This window comes from Cebus imitator, unplaced genomic scaffold, assembly GCF_001604975.1.
Source record: "Cebus imitator isolate Cc_AM_T3 unplaced genomic scaffold, Cebus_imitator-1.0 Scaffold54, whole genome shotgun sequence".
NCBI classification, from domain to species: domain Eukaryota; kingdom Metazoa; phylum Chordata; class Mammalia; order Primates; family Cebidae; genus Cebus; species Cebus imitator.
The window spans coordinates 3,568,917-3,576,467 of record NW_016107369.1 but is presented as its reverse complement, the minus strand read 5'-3'; the positions used below and the strand labels follow the sequence as shown (position 1 = coordinate 3,576,467).

Genomic DNA, 7,551 nt, shown 5'->3' with positions numbered 1-7,551 from the left:
AAAAAAAAAAAAAAAAAAAAAAAAAAAGTACTAAATAAAGAACAGATGTTCTCAGTACCATCATCAATAAGAGTAATTGCCTCTGTCTTCTGTTGGCTCTGGATCTGGAAAGAGAGGCCAATACTGAAGCCTCTCCTAACACTACCAGACATTGTCCCAGTGTGGGCGCAGTGTGGACAAGCAGGGCAGCTTCCTCAAGGTGAAGGCTGAGCTGAATCTTAATGAGTAAAGTGTCCAGGAGTTGGTACAGACGGGAGGCTGGGCCATGGAAGTTTCCCAATACTATCCTGATGGGGACTTGCCCCTCTTAAGAGCTACTTAAACTAAAAGCAATACAGGTGCAGGAAATTGGTGTCATATTCCCAGAGTGTGGTGATGAAGACTTTGCAGACTCTGAATGACACAGATACTCAGCGGGTCAACCCCTGTGCCTGTGCCTGAGACCTTAGTCTCACAAACCTAAGACTGAAGGAAGCGGGGGTGCCTGATAATGGGAGGCTTATCAGGTGTTCACAGCTATTTTCTACCGCCTGGTTCTTGATCTTTTTTCAGTAATGCCGTTAACAGGATGTCCTTCCCCTGACTTCAACTCCCCGCAAGCCTCAACATCAAACAGCCCCGTGTGGATTGCAGGATGTAGGCTGGAGTCCTATCAAGGATTATTTAAAAAAAACCAAAAAAACAAACAAACAAACAAAACCAAATAAACCACACTCACACACACACACTTAAGGTGAAGATAATAGTTGTCGTTTCCTCTTCTTTCTTTCTTGACCTCCTGACTTCTACCCAGCACCGTTCCCAAGTTAACCCAGTGGAATATCTCCCCACCCTTGATCTGCAGAGCTAAGGGCCTTTTTCTTTGGTGAGTCATTCACAGTTGGTGGGGGGCACCCTGCAAGCTCTGGCGGCCCAGCCAGGCACTTCTGCTTTCTGACCTGACTACAGGCATCTTTCCTTTTTCATACTGTGCAAAAACTGGAGCTCAGCCTCTCACCCCAATACAATTCAAGACACAGCCTTGTCCCAGCAGGAGGGCAGATAACAGCAGCACCATCTGTGTTTGTAGAAGCGGGTGCTGGGAGGTGAGGATAGATCTTACTTCCTTCCCAACTTCTTTGGGTTCATTCGTGTGTCCGGAGCCTCAGGAGGGAGCAGTGTTTGCTTTGGCTCCCCTCCGATTGCTTCTCCAGGGAGGAGCTGAACACAAGTTCTTTTCAGTTCCAGGAGGCTGCTTTTGATTGCACAGCCCTGCCGGCTCCGGAAGAGAGGGACACAGAAGCTGGAGCAAGGTTGGGGGCTGTTTTTCTCCTTTTTTTCTTCTTCTCACCCTTGGAAATTCCTGATTTCTGCACACAATGACTGGTTTGGCATGGCCAGGTCTCCTGTGGCAACTCTAGAGGTAGCTGTCTGTGTGCAAGACTATTTGCTATGTCCATCTACTGGAAAACATAGGAGGTGAGCAGGCATGAGACATCCGTGGGTTTTTTGTTTTTTGAAACAGTGTCTCATTCTGTCACCCAGGCTGGGGTACAGTGGCATGATCACGCCGCACTGTAGCCTCAACCACCTCAGGCTCAGGTGATCCTCCCACTGCACCTCAGCCTTTCAAGTAGCTTGGACTGTGGCCTCACGCCACCATGCCCAGCCAATTTTTTTTTTTTTTTTTGTAGAGATGGGGTTTTGCCACTTTGCCCAGGATGGTCTTGAACTCCTGGGCCCAAGTGATCTGCCCTCCTATGCCTCCCAAAGTGCTGGGATTACAGGTATGAGCCACCACCCCGGTGAGGCATCCATGTTAAAACAGGGTACATTCTCAGGGCTGTTTGTTTGGGGTAGTTGCTGCCTTTTGAGGAATCCAGGCCTCCTTAGACCTTTGTTCTAGGCTTTTTGGTGGGTGCTGGACAGGTTCGTGGAGACACCCATTTGAGCACACCCCAGGATTCATTCTTTCTTTGCTGAGAAGCTAGACAGGAACACACCTCTTCCCACCATCCCTGCCTAGGACACGTAGGGGAAGCCAGCAGCTGAGAATTCTCTCAATTTCCTTCCTCAGCGTAGTGGAGATCAATTGTTTCTAAAGTGTAATCCATGAGTCTCTAGCACCAGAACCACCTGGGTGTTCATTAAAAATGCAAATTCAGGGACTCACACCTGTAATCCCAGCACTTTGGGAGGCTGAGGCAGGAGGATTGCTTGAGTCTAGAAGTTGGAAACCAGCCTGGGCAACATGGAAAAACCTCGTCTCTACAAAAAATACAAACAATTAGCCAAGCATGGTGGTGCACACCTGTAGTACTAGCTACCCGGAAGGTTGAGGTGGGAGAATCACTTTCGTCTGGGAGGTGGAGGTTGCAGTGAGCCAAGATCAAGCCACCTCACTCCAGCCTGGAGGATAGAGTGAGACCCTGTCTCAGGGAAAAGAAAATTTAAAAAAGCAAATTCCCGGGCACCAGAGCAGACCCAAGGAATGAGCTCCTCTGGATTGGGACCCAAGAGTATGTATTTTTGATTCTCCTTCCATGGATTCTGATGCCCACTGAAGTTTGATAACTCCTGGTATAGAAACCATGGAAGGCCAGGTGTGGTGGCTCATGCCTGTAATCCCAACACTTTAGGGAGCCGAGGCGGGCGGATCACGAGGTCAAGAGATCGAGACCATCCTGGCCAATGTGGTGAAACCCTGTCTCTACTAAAAATACAAATATTAGCTAGGTGTGGTGGCACGCTCCTGTAATCCCAGCTACTCAGGAGGCTGAGGCAGGAGAATCGCTTGAACCCGGGAGGCGGAGGTTGCAGGGAGCCGAGATCGCCCCACTGTACTCCATCTAGCCTGGGCGACAGAGTGAGACTCAGTCTCAAAAAGAAAAAAAAGCCATGGAAGCTGGACCCGCAGCCATGTCTGGGGCCTCCAGCAGAACACCTGTCCTCTTTGGGATTCAGCTTTGCTTTCTATAGCAAGAATGCCCATCTCACAGGGTTGCCACGAAAGCTAAATGAGGCAATGTCTATGTAAAGCAGCTCCTGGAACCAAGTAAGCCCTCTGTAAACATTTACTGAATCCACAGCTATCTTTTCTTTCCCTACCAAACTCATGTTCTACAACATTCTGGTGTTAAAAATAGGTAAACTGAGGTGCAATTACAGTTTTTTAAGAGTTTATTTGAGCAAACAGTGATTCATGAATTGGCAGGCTCCAAACCAGAAGCGGTTCTGGATCATCTTGAGTCTCAGACCATGTCTTCTAGGGATATGATGCTGCCTGGTGCCTTTGTGAGACTCAGCAAGGTTCCATGGGAAGAGAGCAGGGCTGGGAATGGAACATCAGGAGTCTCGATGTGGATGATGAGCTCTGCAACTACATGCTGCTTAAACTCAGTTATGAAGTAGGGAAGACAATATGGCCCTTACGGGACTCTGCTTCCTTGTCTGTACTTTGGACATCCTGCTCTTGATCTCACTGGGTGGTTTTGTTTTTTGAGATGACATCTCATTCTGCTTCCCAACTGGGGTGCAATGGTGCGATCTTGGCTCACTGCAACCTCCACCTCCCAGGTGAAAGTGATTCTTTTGCCTCAGCCTCCCGAATAGCTGGGATTACAGGTGCCCGCTACCACGCCCCGCTGATTCTTCTGTTTTTAGTAGAGACAGAGTTTCACCATGTTGGCCACAATGGTTTTGAACTCCTGACCTCATAATCTTCCCACCTCAGCCTCCCCAAAGTGCTGGAATTACAGGCGTGAGCCACTGCGCCCCGCCTCTCACTGGGTGATTTTGAGGTTGAGGTAATATGTTGGATGTGTAGGTGCCTTGAAAATGGTGAAACATTTTGCCAGTATTGACTTTTAGTGCCCTTTCTTGAACTTAAAAAAAAAATGGGCTAGGTAAGGTGGTTCACAGCTGTAATCCTAGCATTTAGGGAGGCTGAGGTGGGAGAATCACTTGATTCCAGGAGATTAAGGACAGCCTTGGTAGCATAGCGAGACCCTATCTCTACAAAAGCAGTTAAAATGTTGGCTGGGTGTGGTGGCACATGCCTGTAGTTCTAGCTACTTGGGAGCTAGAGAAGATCACTTGAGCCCAGGAGTTTGAGGTTACAGTGAGCAGTGATTGCACCACTGCACTCCAGCCTGGGCAACAGTCAGAGACCTTGTCTAAAAAACAAAACAATAATCTGGACTTGCCTTTTCATAGTAGAATGAAAAGTGCTTCTCTAGACACACATTGTGTCCTGCCTGGATTGGGGGCCGTGCCTTCTATGCAGAGGGCTCAGCACTTTTGCCTTTACAGCAGCTCACGGTTCAGGATAAGCTCCATCATCCTGGCTGTAGGAGCCTCTCTCAGAGTGTCTGGGCTTCAGAGCATTCCTCTTATCAGTAAAGAAAGGAAACTGCCTTTGCTGATTTGATCCTCTTGAGCTGAGCCATTCGGCAGCTCCAAGAATCCGCCGGGGCATTCTGGTTCTTTTGGATTCCAGGAAACTCACAGCTTGCTGCAGAAGGGCCTGTTACCGAGGAGTGGCAGGATGCAGTGTTTGAATCTATATGTGCCTAGGATGGTTCTTCTCTTCAGGGTGGGAAGATAGATGGCTGTGGTGGCACAGCACAGAACTGATTTGTCCCCACCCTCAGGAGATAGGCCTGGGAGTGAGAATGTTTATCCTGAGGGCATAGTGGTCCTGGCCCTACCAAGTGTTCTCACAGCCCCTCACAGGTAGCCAGTGGCAGTGGTCGATGGTAACACATGGGGATCGGTAGGGCTTGGACAGCCCTCGTGAAGATGTTGGAACCCTTAGGAAGATGTTGCCGTTTCTCTTCGACAAGTTTCTCTCTCCCGAATGCCCCTCTCTCTCCTTAGGGAGGAAGGAACATCATTGTCTTCCCTAGGTATGACTGGCCGTGTATTCTCATGCTACCCCACCGAAAGCCATGTCCTTTATTAGTGTGCCCCCATCCTGGGCCAGCTCTCCATCCCTTGCAAATAACCCACACAGTCCCCGGCCATCACATCTTTGTCTCTGTTCTGTAACACGTTCCTTGAGTCCTGCTTGTCCTGAATTGCATCCCCTCCAGCCAGTTTCCCTGTGTCTCCCCATTTGACAGCAGGCAATGTAACAAATGAAAGCCAGTAGGAAAGGCTCCCCTCAGCCTGTCATATGTTTTGTTTTTGTTTTTGTTTTGAGACAATCCACCTTAGCCTTTATTTTCTCTATTGAACAAATACTATTGAGCATCTACTCTGTGCCAAACAAGAAACATTTTCATAGCTGGGGATGCAGCAATGAAAGGGAAGGGAAAGTTCCCTGTTGGCAATAGCCCTCTGTTCTTGCAGAGTTCACATTGAAGGGAAGAGAGATTAGACTACAAGCCAGTCACACAGGAGTGGCTAATGGTGCATGCCAATGTCAGGCCAAGTAGGAGGGCAGGTGACTTCAGAGCAGGATATTAGGAGATGTTTTCTATGTAAGCAGGTCCCTCAGTAACTCCCTAAACAACAGGGCCAGATTTCATGGTGCTGCAATCTCTCTCTGTCTCTCTTTCAGGGCAATTTGAGATGTGGGTGACTGGTGGTTTTCTTGGTGTAAGCTTTAGATTTCTTTTTTCTTTCCAGCTGTCCATCTGGGATCCTGAGGCAGGGTTAGTTAACTTATGAAGTTGGCTTCTTAGGAAAAAGCTACATGCGTCCTATCCTATCTATTTCTCAAAGTGCACGCTCCAAAGAAGCTTCTTGGCCGTGGCAGTCCATGTAGCAACGACTCTTCCAGGGCCTGCCAGTAAGTCCATCCAGATTTAGAAGGAAATGTGGGAGGATGAGAAACACTGATTGTCACGTGAGCACCACTTTTAGGGATGACAGCGTGTCGCCTTGCAAAGGAGACGATTATTCTCCTTTGGGCTGTTTTATCTGTCAAAGGTCAGGGAGTGGCGTGTTTGAGTCGGGAGGATAGGTGGGGGTTAGTGTTGAGCGAACGTACGAGACGGTAGAATCCATCTGTTGGCTGTCGATTACGGTCACGGCTATTGGGGAGTTGGTGGGCAGTCAGTGCCAAAGCATTTGAATGGAGCTTTGCATGTCGCCTACTTCAAATGTGAAAGATTTGGAGTAAGATTTGCATGATGTGGTCTGATGTGATCTCAGCTGACTGGGTGGTTTGAAAGACACCCACTCATTTTGCCGCCTTCCTAGCCGAGTCATGGGGAAGTTCTGTGACCACTGGCTGTCAGCACAGTCAGCTAGAGGGACTTTAGAGTACTGAAGCAACAATGATTTGTGCTCTCACTGAAAGGAGAGGCAGTGGATGCTTTATTCTGAGCTCAAAGTAGACCTAGACTGACCTTTGTGGAGTTCACCACGAGGACAACTTCAAGATGAACACCCAACCCTTAAAAGGAGGAATGTGTGTGCCAGGAAGCTCCTGAGTTGATGATAACGGAAAGCAAGCATAAATACAGGGCTCAGCTAAAAAAATAAAATCAGGCCTTTGTCGTTTTTTTTTAATCATAAAACTTTCCTTGTAGAACTCATTTTCCTCCCCTTAACTTAGCATCTTCTCTGTTTACAGCCTAGAGTAGCTCTGCTTTTCAGCTAACTTGCACCTCCTCCCACAAAGATGAGAAGGAAACCCAACACGAGGCTGTAGGCCAAGATCAAGGTATATTAGATTGTAAACCGGGTGAGAGTGAGTCCTTGTCTTGCATCTTTCTTCTCCCTTCTGAGTAGGGTGCTTAGTATGAAGCAGGTGCTCAATAAATACTGAGTGTAGGTCTGAGGGTGAGAAGTTGCTTGGTCTGCATTCTAGTCCCCTCCATGCCTGATGTTGGGGCACCCCAAATGGGAGGTCTTCCCTATGTTGGGGCTTCCTTGTACCGTTGCATCTGGCATCTACTTTCTTTGGGTGGTTAAACCCTTACAATGCCGCAAAATGCTACTGTGCCCAACTTGTTTACTGCAGAGAAGCCTGGAATTACTTGAGTGAGGTATGAGCTGCACAGTTCTAAGAGTCATTTCTTTATTCATAAAGTATTTCCTGAGTGCCATCTCTGTTCTTGTCATTGTGTCAGACGTGGTATGGGAAAGGGTCACACAAGCAAATGTGAGTCAATGTCCCTGTCCTCAAGGTGCTAACAGTCTAGTTCGGGAGACAAGACACTACACAAAAATAAACAAAACTAAGCATGACATAAGAACAAGAAACCTGTAGAGTGTAACTGTGGCAAACAGACCAAACTGTAGCTGGAGACATCGCTCAGCCTTGCTTCCTCCAACAGCTACACATCTGGGGACATTTGATCTACAGAATGGAACATAGAAGACTAGAGGGAGGCTGGGTGCAGTGGCTCACGCCTGTAATCCCAGCACTTTGGGAGACCAAGGCAGGTGGATCACAAGGTCAGGAGTTCAAGACCAGACTGGCCAACATGGTGAAATCCCGTCTCTACCAAAAAATACAAAAATTAGCTGGGCATGGTGGCTCGTGCCTGTAATCCCAGCTACTTGGGAGGCTGAGGTAGGAGAATTGCTTGAACCAGGACCTGGGAGGCGGAGGTTGCA

General features: G+C 48.2%; 1 protein-coding gene across 2 annotated transcripts in view; it reads left to right on the top strand.

The window, feature by feature from the left end:
* FLVCR2 (FLVCR heme transporter 2) overlaps positions 1-7,551 on the top strand; it is a 64,393-nt gene that overhangs the window by 18,373 nt on the left and 38,469 nt on the right. The window contains exon 1 of one of the 2 annotated variants that reach the window (XM_037738525.1): positions 929-1,085. The exons of the other annotated variant lie outside the window; for it this stretch is intronic. The gene's annotated coding sequence lies outside the window, so the exon portion shown is untranslated. Of the gene's footprint in view, positions 1-928; positions 1,086-7,551 lie in introns of those variants that run through there. 2 annotated transcript variants of the gene reach the window in all.